The sequence below is a fragment of the Macaca fascicularis genome, chromosome 13 (genome assembly GCF_037993035.2).
Source record: "Macaca fascicularis isolate 582-1 chromosome 13, T2T-MFA8v1.1".
In the NCBI taxonomy this organism is placed as follows: domain Eukaryota; kingdom Metazoa; phylum Chordata; class Mammalia; order Primates; family Cercopithecidae; genus Macaca; species Macaca fascicularis.
In genome coordinates this window covers 14,114,746-14,129,267 of record NC_088387.1, presented here as the reverse complement: position 1 = coordinate 14,129,267, position 14,522 = coordinate 14,114,746, and the positions used below count along the sequence as shown (strand labels likewise).

Sequence of the window (14,522 nt, the reverse complement as noted above, 5' to 3'; positions counted from 1 at the left end):
TTGGCCGACTTTACTGCAACCCGCTTTATCAGTAAGGTCTTTATGACCTGTATCTTGTACCGACCTCCTATCTCATCCTGTGACTAAGAATGCTCAGCCTCCTGGGAATGCGGCCCAGCAGGTCTCAGCCTCCCTTTACCCAGCCCCCATTCAAGATGGAGTCGCTCTGGTTCACGTGCCTCTGACAAGTTGGCCTGGGTTGAGTGTTCCCTAGTGTGTGGTTGTTGGAGCTGTTCCTAGGAGTAAGAGGTATTGTCAGTAGGAAACAGGCCTCTGTTAGCCCGGGGGCTGGCACTCTGCCCCATTATATAGGCCTCATTTTAGTGGTGACAAAACTGGGGCTCAGAGACATCAACTCCCTCATCCCGAACCCCCAGACTGTCAGTGGGGGGCTGGGGTTTGAATGTGGGGCTTGAAGACCCATCATCTCCTCTGGTCCCCCAGTCTCTGCTGCCCAAGAGGAACAGGATCCCAGGATCCAGGCCCCTCATGGCACCAGCCAGGGTGGGCGTAGATGGGGAGGCAGAGTTCCAAAGCCCCCCGGACTCTGAAGCAGGTCAGGGACCAAGAGCAACCCGGACCTACGGGCCCCACCCCGAGAAGAATGGCTGCAGGCCCGGCCCAGCGGGCAGGAGGTCTGTGTCCTCAGTCAACGTGACGGCGCTTCCGGCTGCTCCAGCCAGGCCGTGCTGTCTTCACGTTTCCAATCATGCGGCCTCCCCTCCAATTCCCAAACCCAACCCACAGAGACAGCGATCTGGGGTCTACGTGAGGTTTGTCAGCAGCTCTGACCCGCTGCTTCCCGCCAGCCCCGCGGCCGGTTCTGGAAAGTTCTCTGCTGCCCCCTGGTGGGGAGGCTTAGGGTAGGGCTCTGGCTGCAAGCATGGGGTCCCAGAAGCTCCTGGCTCTGTCACTTCTGCTGGGTGGAAAACCAACCCAGGACTGAACCAGTGACACCTGTGGCGCTCCCAGAACTTCCTGGCTCTGTCACCTCTGCTGGGTGGAAAACCAACCCAGGGCTGAAGCAGCAGATGGGTGCCTGATTCCTTATTATCAGAGCGCTGCCCACTGGCAAGTCTCTCTCCGGGCCTCAGCTTCCCCTTCCATTAAACGAGGGGCTTGGGGGATACCAAGGAGGGGTAACTGCTTAGTGAGGATGGGAGGTTTCTTCTGGGGAGATGAATACATTTTGAAACTAGATGGCGTGGGTGGTTGCACAGGACTGTGAATGTATAAATGCCACCACATTATTTGCGTAGAAATAGTTAATTGCATGCGATGTGAAAATCACCTCATTTAAAGTGTTTAAAAGAGGGGTCTGGGAGAGTGCAGTGTATGTGAGAATCACGTGGGACACCCACAGTCTCTGAACGTCAGTTTCCTTGCGTAAACTGGCAACGAGACCGTGTGAACTGTATTCCCTGGGGCCAAGAGATTCCAAGAAGGAAAACCTGGGATTCCTGGGACTGGGATGAGGGCCGGGGTCCGGAAGCGGAGTGGGTGGGTGGGGACAGCTGGGGGACAGCCTAGATAAGGCTTTCAATACTGGGTAGCAGCGTCTACACAGGCGGAGATCCCTGCATCTCACTTCCCGCAGGGCTGACCAGTGGCCAGAGGTGGGACTGGCCAGGCTCGGCCCAACCAAGTCTGGGAGCAAAGGACACTGAGTGAGGGATCCCCGGGGCCACCCTCACTGGCCTGCGGCTCTCCTGACACCATGAGAGAGGTCCAGGAGCTGACCTTGGGTCCTAATGGGGGACACCTTCCTGGCTGCAGGCTGGCAGGGTGGTGTGGTGGTCAGTGTACTGGGCTCTGCGTGTCCGCCTCTACCTGCTGTGTGACGGTGGGCCAGACACCTAACCTCTCTGTGCCTCTTTCTTCAATGGCGTACAGGGACACTAGCAGCTCCCACATCCGGGCACAATGGCCTGAAGGTTAAAGGCAAGGGTGGCACGAGACCTACAGCAAGAACTCTGAGCAGGGAGAGCAGGGAGCTGCCCAGAGTTCAATCACCATCTCCCCTCTGGCCGCCGAGGAAACCGAGGCTCATGGTGACCTGGCCCAGGTCTGTTGGACTCACGGTCCTTCTCATCCCCAAGATCAGAGGGCTGCCACCAGGGAAGGAGCTGGCCCCTGGACACAGCCCAGGAAGCACACAGGGAAGGATGCCATGGGGACTTCGGTATGTTTTTGCAAAAAAAAAAAAAAAACATTTATTGCTATTTGAACCCTGCTTTTATGCTTCCATTACCCAGAAAATGAGCTACGGGAGACACCAGGAGAGGCAGGAGATCATCCTCCTTGCACAAAACCCACTCCCTCGGATACTGTCCTCAGCGAGGGTGGCTGGAGGCCAACCAGGGGGCCCACCCGCAGAGTAGCAGAGGAGGTAGGTTGACCCTGTGGACGCTGAGCTCTGTGGCGAAGGTCCTGGCCTTCTGGTAGAAGAAGAGCCACTTCTCGCAGTCCAGGAGGAAGTTGTGGGAGATGGTGGCTGGCCGCGTGTAGATCTTCAGCTGTGCCTTCTTGTTGCCCAGGTCCACGGCGGCTGCCAGTGCCAGCTGGTAGTACCCGGCTGCATCAAACGGGTCCTGAAGGGGACAGGTCATGGTCAGCAAAAGGGGGACTCGGAACCCGTCTTCCCAGAGGCCGTTCCTGTCTCCAGGTCATTCCACATGTCCTTCCGATGCTGGCTCGCCCCAGGAGCCCCGAAGCCTGTGACACTGCTGTGGTCTCAGCTGCAGGAGGTGGGGATGACCCTGACACCCCTGGAAGCCTTCCTGACTGTCCCTACGCCCCACTCACCCCAAGCCTCCTGCCCCAGTGCCACCCTCTCTGCAGTCAGTGGCTGCTTTCCCCATGGGCTGAGGTCAGGGCAGATCCTGCCTGCTCTGAGAGTTCCATGCAGGACCCGTGGCTCCAAGCCACAGCAGGGGCACGGTGTTGAGTGACCCAGGCTCCCCTCTGGCCCCTGTCCATGCTGACCATTTCCAGGCCCTCCACGGGCCAGGCCAGGTACAAAACCATCTCACAGGTGTCCTCTCTGGCAATGTTCCCCGAAATATTCACGGAGCGTGACTCCCCAGACATCCACTCCCATTGTCAATGCGTCTTTGGCTCAAACTCACCATCCCTGGGTTGGGATGCCGCCTCCCAGACCTCCTCCTTCACCCTCCCATCCCCCACCCGGCTTCTCCCCAGGCACCTCCTCCACATGGCGGTCACCCAAGGGACCTCTCTGAGACCCATGCCTGGCCTGTCCCTCTTTACCATCTCAAGATGGCTCCCAGGGCCAATGACAAAGTCCAAGATGCAGCAGTCCATTCCCTCACTGCCCCGCCCCACACACGGAGCAGGGGCGTGAGAAGGCCCCGAGTCACCGCCACTGCTCATCCAATGCCCCCTGGCCCAGCCGAACACTGCACTCTGTGCTGGGTGCATGGTTGAGCCTAACGTCCTTGCTTCCAGTCTGAGGGACCTGGGAGTGAACACTGACCACACAGGGTGGCCCGGGCTGTGGCAGAGGGAAGCCCAGGAGGCCCCAGACTCAGCCGGGGGTGGAAGGCAAAGGCTTCCTGAAGGGGTGGGGGCTTCCCAACTAAACAGGAAGGAGCCAGGCAATACATATGTCTCTGCGTGTGCCTGTGCATGTGAATGTGCGTGTTTGTGTTCCTGTGCGTGCATGTCCCTGTGTGTGTGCCTGTGTGTGTGTGCGTGTGCCTGTGTGCATTTGCGTGTGCATTTCCATGTGCCTGTAGTGTGTGCTGCAGCTAGTGAGTGACAGCGTGAGCCAGTGAACACTTAATCCACCCTATTCCAGGGCTCACTCTCATGTGTAGACTACAGGGGACCCCATTTTAGAGGCAATTGGCAAAGATGCTCATTTACCCCTGCTTCTCTGCCAGCCTTCCAGGTCCCATCAAGCCTGGCTTTTTCTCCCACTCCTCTGGGCCCTGGGTCCAGAGCCTCCTATACAAGGAAGAGGGTGTAGCCTTGGAAAGACAGCCGCCCTTGGGGAATTCCAAGGGAGCCTCCCTCTGGGAAGCTGGCCTGTGCTGACAGCATAGTCACGATGAGGCCCAGAGGGCTGTGCATGGGAAGGAGGACTGTGCATGGGAAGGAGGGCTGTGCATGGGAAGGAGGACTGTGCATGGGAAGGAGGGCTGTGCATGGGAAGGAGGACTGTGCATGGGAAGGAGGGCTGTGCATGGGAAGGAGGTGAAGGAGGGCTGTGCATGGGAAGGAGGACTGTGCATGGGAAGGAGGACTGTGCATGGGAAGGAGGACTGTGCATGGGAAGGAGGGCTGTGCATGGGAAGGAGGACTGTGCATGGGAAGGAGGACTGTGCATGGGAAGGAGGACTGTGCATGGGAAGGAGGATTGTGCATGGGAAGGAGGGCTGTGCATGGGAAGGAGGACTGTGCATGGGAAGGAGGGCTGTGCATGGGAAGGAAGTGAAGGAGGGCTGTGCATGGGAAGGAGGACTGTGCATGGGAAGGAGGACTGTGCATGGGAAGGAGGGCTGTGCATGGGAAGGAGGGCTGTGCATGGGAAGGAGGACTGTGCATGGGAAGGAGGACTGTGCATGGGAAGGAGGATTGTGCATGGGAAGGAGGGCTGTGCATGGGAAGGAGGACTGTGCATGGGAAGGAGGGCTGTGCATGGGAAGGAGGTGAAGGAGGGCTGTGCATGGGAAGGAGGACTGTGCATGGGAAGGAGGACTGTGCATGGGAAGGAGGACTGTGCATGGGAAGGAGGGCTGTGCATGGGAAGGAGGGCTGTGCATGGGAACGAGGGTTGTGCATGGGAAGGAGGGTTGTGCATGGGAACGAGGGCTGTGCATGGGAAGGAGGGCTGTGCATGGGAAGGAGGTGAAGGAGGCCTCTGTCCCTCGACCTCAACCGTGGACTTTGGTCTCTCAGGTACTACTTGGCGCTTTCCTTTCTCCTGGACGGGCGGAGTGGGCGGCAGGCTTGACCAAGAGAGATAAAGGCCTCTTCTGGGAGGTCCGTCCCCCTGGGTCCCTGGCGAGCCCCTGAGCGCTGAGGAGCGTCCCCCTGGGCCTGATACTTGGCACCTCCCTGTCTGGCTGGGACTTGGGAGGCCACAGAAACCACGTCTGACCACCAGGTGTCGCCAGTACTGGGCGGGGGCCTCCCGGGCAGCCCCAGGCCTGCGGTGGGGTATACGGGGCAGGGTCTTAGGGCTGCCCCAGCTCCTCATGTTGTTCTAAGGCCCCCAAGATCTCGGCCCCTGGACTGGAGTGCCCTGGCCCCTCAGCCCGTAAGGAGCACTGACACGAGGCTGGTGTGATGCTAAGGAGGGGCGGTGCCTGCTGGGCAGATGGGTGGAGACACCACAGGTCTCAGTCTGCCAATCTCAGCTCTCCACCCCTACAGGGCTGGGGGCAGAGGGAGCACAGCACCTCCCCTCGAGACACACCCGACCGAACAAGGCCTCAGCCTGGCTGGCTGGGGCCCCGCCCCACTGCACCTGCCCTGAGCTGGGGTTTCCCTGTCTGTGAACCCAATGGTAAGACACTGGTCCCACCCCACCCTTCCTGGGTGATGTGAAGATTCAAGGTGTCTCGGGACTCCAGGAAGGAGTTGCTCAGTGCAGGCTGGCACCCTGGGCAGGCTTCCTAGAGGAGGCGCCAGGATTTGGGTTGGATCTTGCAACGTGGATTCAATGTGAGGATGATGCCGTCCTCTGAAATGTCACTCTCCCGACCCTGTTTTGTTAAATGCACCTTGACACTTGACTGTCAAGACTCAGCTTTGGTGTCACCTCCTCCAGGAGGGCCCCCTGACTACAATCCCCCTTCTTTACCCAGAGGCCACCATTGCCCACTCATGTGGCAGCCTCCCTGGCTGAGACTGAGTTGAGGGTGGGGCCTGGCCATCTGGGGAGCTGGGTTTTACCTGCTAACCTTGCCGGCTCCTCCAGCTGGGTGTAGAGCTCGAGGGAGGCCACTGGGCCATTCCTAAGAAAGGCTGGAACCCAGGCCTCTGGGGTCTGGGTGGAGATCCCACTCCAAGGGGGCCAGGAACACCCCGAGCCCTGCTCCTCCCCACCCACCTTCAGGTCGTAGAAGATGATGTCACCGAGCACCAGGTACACCTTCACGTAGTAGAGGGTCTCCTCGTCGAACTCCAGCGGCGAGTTGCAGAGCTAAACGGCCTTGAGGTAGAAGTGCTCCGCCAGCTTGCCATGGTCCAGCCGGTGGTGCAGGGCGGCCAGCCGGTGGTAGGCCACGCGTTCGTTCAGCCGGTCCCCTGGGGTGCAGGCCAAAGGGCAGGTGTGAGGATGTGGCTCCCTGGGGCAGGGAGGGCACAGGTCACTCAGGAGCAGGTATACAGATCCCAGGCAGCACACCTGGCTTGTCTCCAGGCACCTGTGGTCACCCAGGCAGCTCTGGCCATTCCCTTCCAGGTTCCCAGACTCACTTTCCCATCTGCAAAGCAGAACTAATAAGGCCTGCCCCTGTCTACTGAGAGGCTTTGGCAAAGTCGGACTTGGATGGCCCAGTTCTGTGCCTACACATAGCCACCTGCCTTTGCTCACTGGTTTTAACCAGGGGAGCCCAAAAGCCATGCAGTGCAGGTCACCCAACCTCTGGTCCGGAACTCCTGCAACAACCCAGCGCCCATACAGGATGAGTCTCCCTAACCAGAAACTCCGAAATCCACAACTTCTGAGTGCCGACGTGACGCTCAACGAAATGTTCATTGGAAGAGCTCAGACTCTGGATTTTTGAATTCAGGATGCTCAACCAGCAAGTATAATACAAATATTCAAAAATCCAAAAATGCAAAAAATCTGAGACACTTCTGGTTCCAAACAGTTTGGATGAGGGATTTTCAACCTGCATTTTTTTTTTTCCTCTAATGAAGGAAATTAAAAACGAGGCCTGAGCAAAGTCATTCAATCCATACTAAAGTCATTCAATAGTTTAATTAGTACCCATTTAAAGTTAAGTGCTACCCGCAGATATTTAAAAGGATGCATACATACATGCCTATAATCCCAGAACTTTGGAAGGCCGAGGTGGGAGGATCACCTGATGTCAGGAGTCCAAGACCAGCCCAGCCAGCACGGTGAAACTCCATCTCTACTATAAATGCAAAAATTAGCCGGGCGTGGTGGTGCACACCTGTTATCCCAGCTACTCGGGAGGCTGAGGCACGAGAATCGCTTGAACCTCGGGGGAGCACGTTGCAGTGAGCCGAGATCACACCACTGTACTCCAGCCTGGACCACAGAGCAAGACTCTGTCTCAAAAAAAAAAAAAAAAAAGAAAGAAAAAAGAAAATTTAAATTGTGTTTTCACATGGAGCCCCTGTTCCCAGAACACAAGCCCTGCTCTATGCTCCAAGGGCACACAGGGTGCCCCTTTATCTTAATGCTCACCATATTCCATGGCAGCCATTGGCACGTGTCTGTCCATCGCACTAGACTTCCTGTGCATGAGGCAGGGATCATATATTATTACCTTTCTGTCCCCAATGTCTGGCCTAGAAGACACTCAGTAAATGACTCCTGAACTAAGGCAGTTACTAAGATATGTTAAACTTGCATTAACAAAATTGATTGAATAAGTTTGCCAATGCAGCATTCATACCACACAGCTTAAATCTCAACCTGTGGATTTATCTTGTGTTCTGCTAGATTATCACCTATTAACATTCAGGAAGCACCTAGTATATGCTAGGCATTACTAATTGCTAGGGACCTAGCAGTGACAAAACAACATTCCTTGTTCAAAGAGAAGTTCTAGTATAAAGAGGAATAGAAGGAACAGGCTAGATTGATGAGAGAGCTAAGAAAAGGACAGGCTGCCATGGGAAGCACCTGCTCTTGTCTGGATGGTACACAGTTAACAAAGTCTGAGTGCTTCATATAGCATAAGATCATCTCCTCCAAAGAGGTTAATGAAGCTTTGATTCCCCAGTACCAGAAGTCATCATAAAGGTGTGCACAGCCGCATGCTTAGTGTAGGAAGTGAAACCAAACAAACAAACAAAACTCCAACTTCCAGAGGCAATGGTCCAATTATGAAATCCTCTGGCTACGTTCAATTGAAATTCAAGGTATTCAAGAGGCCAATATTTAAGGCATAAATTAACCCAACCACTTAAAACTAAAGTAGTCTTTGGTTCAAGGGGTAAAGGTATAGTACCTTTTACAAATTTATTAGCTCTTAATATTTACATTTAAATATGATGATGATGGTGTAATAATAACTTTACTGAGTAGTTACTATGTGTTAGGCACCAAACTAAGCACTTTACACACACATTTGCACGATCCTGTAAGATGATAATGACCCCTTGTCATCCCATTTCATAGATGAAGGTCAGGTTTATATAAGCTTAAAAACTTGTCCCAAATGGCACAGCTAGTTAGCAAAACCCAGGCAGCCTGACTCCATAGGCCTTGTTTAAAGAAGTAATATTTATAAACTGTCCAGCACAGCAGTGGTACAAACAAGAGTTCAATAAATGTCTAAAGAGTACTTCATACCCAAAATCGTTTCCTGCCAATCAAACTAGACTTACTCTGGTTCTGCATAACCAACTGTCAAATTATTGTTCCATGAAGAAAACGTGGAATGGGTAGAGATCAGAACAGAGTGAATAACTGGTAAATATACTTCATGACAGGTAGTAACAGGATGTGGCATTTAGGCTATTTCCACATTTGTTGCATAACACTTTTTCACAGTTCTAAAGCATAAGAGCCATTCTAAGCTGGTGAAAGCATAAGGCATGTCTATGATCCAGGACTCCAATTCACTGTGGATCAGTGGATCTCAACCTGTACGGTATATCAGAAACACCTGGGTTTTTTTTTTTAACAGCACTACAGCTGCCCAGGCTCCATTCCTGCAGATTCTATTTCAACTGGTCGGGAGTAAGCACGCATGCTTTTTTCACAGCCCCCCAGATGCAGCTAGGTTTGCAAACCACTGTCCAAGATGCTCTCACACTTCCGCTCCGTTCAACACACACTCACTGAGATTCTAAGCACTACGAATCGGGCTAAGTTAACAAGTCAGGCTCCACTCCCTAATAATATTGGCAAAGAAACCAATAGCAGAGATTTATTCCAGTCCAAACCAAATAAATTGCCGGGTGAAAAAAATGCCCTGGCATAGTTTGTCATACAAAACAACTTCCTGTATCTTCCCGGTCAGTAGCCTAGAGACTGACTCTGAGCCATGAGAAATCAGAATTCAGAAAATGCCAATCTCAGGCATCTGCCACACTCCTAGCACACCCCCAAAAGCGCCCAGCTACATTTCACATCCACTGTCCTAACAGGGGTCGAAATAGGGAAGAGCAGTGCAATACAGAAAACAGAGCCTGCTGGGCAACAAAAGGCTGGGAAGTTCCAGTCCTAGCCCTGCTACCAATCGGTCTGGTCACTTCTCTCTGGTCCTGGTGTGGCCAACAGTTATGTGAGAGGGTGAGGCATAAAAACACAGATGTCAGGCAAGCTCCAGCATCCAAAGTACATCAAAATTAAAAAGCATTAAGGTGATATCAAGGAATGTATGCCATCAACCAGAAAAGTAACTGAAGTATTCCTTTTCCCATTCTTAGGAAATCAAAAGTGGAAGCAGAAAATTGAACAATCAGCCTACCAAGTTGACTGGGGCAACAGAATGCACTCACGGATTCTGTTCACAACAGCGGGGGTGACAGACCAAAAGGAGAACGGCAGAGCGTCCCTTTCTCCTCTGTCCACCCATGCCACCAGCACATGAGTGCGTCCACACACAGCGCCCAGTCTCCTGTTACACTGACGCCAGCGTCCACTCACCACAAGCCTACTAAGTGCCACATGTGCTAGGATGCTCCCTCATCTCATCACCATAGACGTCCCTGCTGGAGGTGAGTATGTGACAGACGAAAATCACAGAGGCCTAGAGAGGTTGAGACCCGCATTCCCACTGCGGTCAGGGTGTGTTTGAGAGGGACCCCACGGCTGGGCCCTCCATGCCGCTCTCCTCAGTAATCACTCCCAGACCAGAGCAGCGACGGTGAATTTTCTTCCTCTCACTATTTGCAGCCCCTTGGTTGACCCAGCATTCCCCAGAAAGCTATCGAGTTCTGGCAGCTCTGAGGCCACAAAGCCATAAAGGTACGGCACACACCGCCCATCTGTCTCTAACGGGTCTTTTACTTGTCATGCTGGTCATTTCTAAGAGCAGATGGGTTAAGAAAGACTTGGCAAGTTACCACGAAATGACCCCTCCACTCCTTCCTGGGGGAAGGCTGACTAGTTAGCAGTCAGGCCGCCTTTCTTCCCCCACTCCCTACATTGCTGTCCCTAAGGAGCCACAGACAATCCCACCAAATAGAGGCAGGAGACAGCCGCCTCCTTCCTACAGCTGGAGGGGGGAAGGGTCCTCTCGGGCCTTTCTAACTGAATGAAAACCAAACTGTGAGCTGTACTGACCCGGGCCTCACCCATGTTGCAGGCATGTACAACACAGGTGCCCAGTGCCATCATCAGGCAGAACTACGAATGTGCTTTCCATCATTTTCACACAATGATTCCGGAACCACTATTCACACAGCTCCACTTCTCACACATACGACGTGCTTCACGGATTACACAGCATGTTCACTATGCCCCTCATCTGCTCCTCCCAGTAGCCTTGTGTGATCCCTTGAGTATGCTTCCTCATACTGAGGTTTGAAACCAAAACTTTCTCAAGAACATCCAGCTAGTGTTAGAACCAGGATATGAGGGCTTCTGATTCTAGAACCGGTATTTGTGCCACTATTCCACATGGGCCCCTCCAGGGATTTCTGCCTGATCTTAAAATGCAGACAGCAAATGCGTCTCTCTACAGTCCTGGGGTTCCCTATAGACAAGAAGTCAAACTTCTAACAGAAAGCTTATTCTTATTTGGAAGGCTACCTGGGATATTTCTTTTAAGTTAGTTTGTTCATGTTTTGGAAAGATTGCTCCAATGACAATATGGGGCATGAAGTGTAGAAAGGATTCCATGATGAGGCAGAAAAACAATTTAGTGGCTCTTAAAACAGTTCAAATCAGGCATGAGGCGCAAGCAGAAAGGACAGAGGGAAAATGCATTGGAAAGAAATGCAAAATGAAATCCACTCAGACCCAGGATGGAAAAAAGGGGAGTAAGCATGATGGTGGTTTCTAGTTTGAAAAACTGATGAACAAGGACGTCATTAACTACTGCAGAGTGGTATCTGGGGCCTGGGTGCACCAGTTTGTTTAACCATTCACCTGCTGAGCAGTCTCCGGGCTGTTTCCAGTTTCTAGCCTTCATAAATAATGCTGCTATGAAGAGATACATAAAGGCTTTTGTGTCAACATAAGTCCTCATTTCTCTGGGATAACTGCCTATGAATGTGAGAGCTGCCTCCTATGGCAATTGCACATTGAGTTTTTTAAGAAACTGTCAAGAGTTTTCCAGAATGGCTGTACCGTCTTCCTTTCCCGCCAGCCAAGTGTGAGTGATCCCGTTTCCCTGCGTCCTCACCAGCATTGGTCTTGTTACTACTTTTTATTTTAGGCATTCTGATAGGTGTATAGTGACGTGGCTTTAGTGTGCATTTTTCTGATGGTTCATGATGTTGAACATCTTTTCATGTGCTTATATGTTATCTGAAATGTCTCTTCAGGTCTTTTATTCATTTTCAAAGTAGATGATTTGGTTTCACTGCTGAATTTTGATAGTTCTTTATATATTATAGATATGAGGCCTTTATTAGACATGTGGTTTGCAAATAGTTTTTCCCAGTCTCTAGCTCCTCTTTTCATCTTTATTTTGCATTTTACATTTTATCCCACGATCCATTTTGAGTTAATTTTTGTATGACGTATGAGGTTTAGAGCAGAGTTCAAGTTTTTTTCCTATGAAAAATCAGGTAGCCAGTAACTTTTTTTAAGAGACAAGGTCTCACTCTGTCACCCAGGCTGGAATGCAATGACAAGATCAGAGCTCACTGCAGCCTCGACTCCTAGGCTCAAGTTATCCTCCTGCCTCAGCCTCCCGGAGTAGCTGGGACCACAGGCAGGTGCCACCATGACCAGTTAATTTTTTTAGTTTTTGTAGAGACAGGGTCTTGTACCATGTTACCCAGGCTGCTGTGGAACTCCTAGGCTAAAGTCATCATCCCACTTATACGGGGCCAGGCAATGGCACATGTCTGTAATCACAGCACTTTGGGTGGATGAAGCAGGAGAATCACTTGAACCCAGGAATTCCAGACCAGCCTGAGCAACAGAGGGAGGCCCTGTCTCTGCAAAAAATTTTAAACATTAGCTGGGCATGGTGTTGTATACCTGTGGTCCCAGCTACTTGAGAGGCTGAGGTGGGAGGATCTCTCGTGCCTATGAGGCTGAGGCTGCAGTGAGCCATGATCGCACCACTACACTCCAGCCTGGGAGAAAGTTTGACCCTGTCTCAAAAAAAAAAAAAAAAAAAAAAAATGCTAGCGCATCACTTATATTAAAGACAGGTATTGCCTTTTTGAAAATTTAATTATGGTTATATAATGGACATGTAAAATGTCCAGTTTGAAAGTTTGAAACATATATAACTCTAAATATTCTTACCTTAAAATTCTGATTCCTACCTAAGATATCTCATACTGTTTGCATAAGTATCACAATGTCTGGACAACAACTAAAAATGTGTACGGGGGAGAAAAATGAGCATTTATGCCTATTAATTAAGGTATATTTCCCCCTTATTACATAAAAAAGTCATCACGGCAAACCCTTGTGACTGTATCTAAAGCAAGCCTACAGTTTTACTTCTCTGTATTATAAAATGCAAGGCTAAAATTCAAATACTAAACGTTTCCTGAAGCCAAGGGTAGTTTACTTAAAATAAATGCCTAAGGTCTATATCAAAAATATGAAAAAGCTACCTACACTTCATAGCCATTCCAATCTAAGTTCAGCTTTTTTTAATTGACACATAATTGTGTACTGTACATATGTATGGAGTACACATAGTGATGTTATAATACATGTAATGTATGTGATCAGCGTAATTAGCATATCCACCATCTCAAACATTTATCATTTCTTTGTGTTGGTAACGTTCAATACCCTTCCTCCAGTTATCTGGAACTATATATTCTTTCTTTTTTTTGAGACAAAGTCTTGGCCTGTTGCCCAGGCTGGAGTGCAGTGGTGTGATCTCAGCTCACTGCAACATCTGCTTCCTAGGTTCAAGCTATTCTCCTGCCTCGGCCTCCCTGGTAGCTGGGGTTACAGGCACCCACCACTATGCCCGGCTAATTTCTGTATTTTTAGTAGAGATGGGGTTTCTCTACATGTTGGCCAGGCTGGTCTCAAACTTCTGACCTCAGGTGATCCACGCACCTCAGCCTCTCAAAGTGCTAGGATTACAGGCATGAGCCACCGCCCCCAGCCTGAAACTATATATTCCTATTAACTATAGTCATCCTATGTTATAGAACACTAGAACTTATTCCTATCCAGCTATAATTTTGTATCCTTTAACAAATTTCTCCCTATCTCCCTCTTCCCCCACCCTTCTCACCCTCTAGGATCCTCTGTCTACTTTCAACTTCCATGAGATCCACTCTTTTTTGCCTTCCACATAAGAGAACATGTGCTGTGTAACTTTCTGTCCCTGGTTTATTTCATAATATCTTCCAGTTCCATCCACGTTGCTGAGAATAACAGGACTTCATCCTGTGTTATGGCTGAATAGTACTCCATTGTGTATAAAGACCACATTTTCTCTATCCATCATCTGCTGTTGGACACCGAGGCTGATTCCGTATCTTGGCTATGGTGAACAGTGCTGTAGGAAACATAGAGGTGCGGATGCCCCTCCGACACTGATTTCCTTTTCTTTGGGTATCTATTCTGTAGTGGGACTGCTGGATCACACTGTAATTTCATTTGCAGTTTTCTGAGGAATCTCCATACTGTTTGCCATAGTGGGTGCCCTAGCTTACTCTTACTCTTTTTCTTTTCTCTCTTTGAGACAAAGTCTCACTGTTGCCCAGGCTAGAATACAGTGGTGTAATCTCGGCTTGCTCACTGTAGCATCTGCCTCACGGGTTCCAGTGGTTCTCATGCCTCAGCCTCCTGAGTAGCTGGGATTACGGGCGCCCGCCACTGCACCTGGCAAATTTTTGTATTTTTTAGTAGAGACGGGGTTTCACCACGTTGGCCAGGCTGGTCTTGAACTCCTGGCTTCAAGTGACCCGCCCACCTCAGCCGCCCAACAGTGCTGGGATTACAGGTGTGATCCACCGCTCCCAGCTAATTTTTGTGTTTTTAGTAGAGACGGGGTTTCACCATGTTGGCCAGGCTGGTTTCAAACTCCTGACCTCAGGTGATCTGCCCGCCTCGGCCTCCCAAAGTGCTGGGATGTCAGCGTGTGCCCCGCGCCCAGCCAGCTGCTCTAGTGTACACCCCCCTAGAGTGTGTAAGAGCTCCCTTGTCTCCATATCCTCACCAGCACTTGTTATTTTTTGTCTTTTTG

The 14,522-nt window shown here is 51.0% G+C and overlaps 1 long non-coding RNA gene across 1 annotated transcript; it reads right to left on the bottom strand.

The window, feature by feature from the left end:
- Positions 1–2,212: 2,212 nt before the first annotated feature.
- Positions 2,213–6,277, bottom strand: LOC135966943 (uncharacterized). Its single transcript, XR_010580656.2, has 2 exons — positions 6,080–6,277; positions 2,213–2,591 (listed from the first exon to the last, which is right to left on the bottom strand). It is a non-coding gene; the product is annotated as an uncharacterized lncRNA (long non-coding RNA).
- Between the last annotated feature and the right edge of the window lie 8,245 nt (positions 6,278–14,522).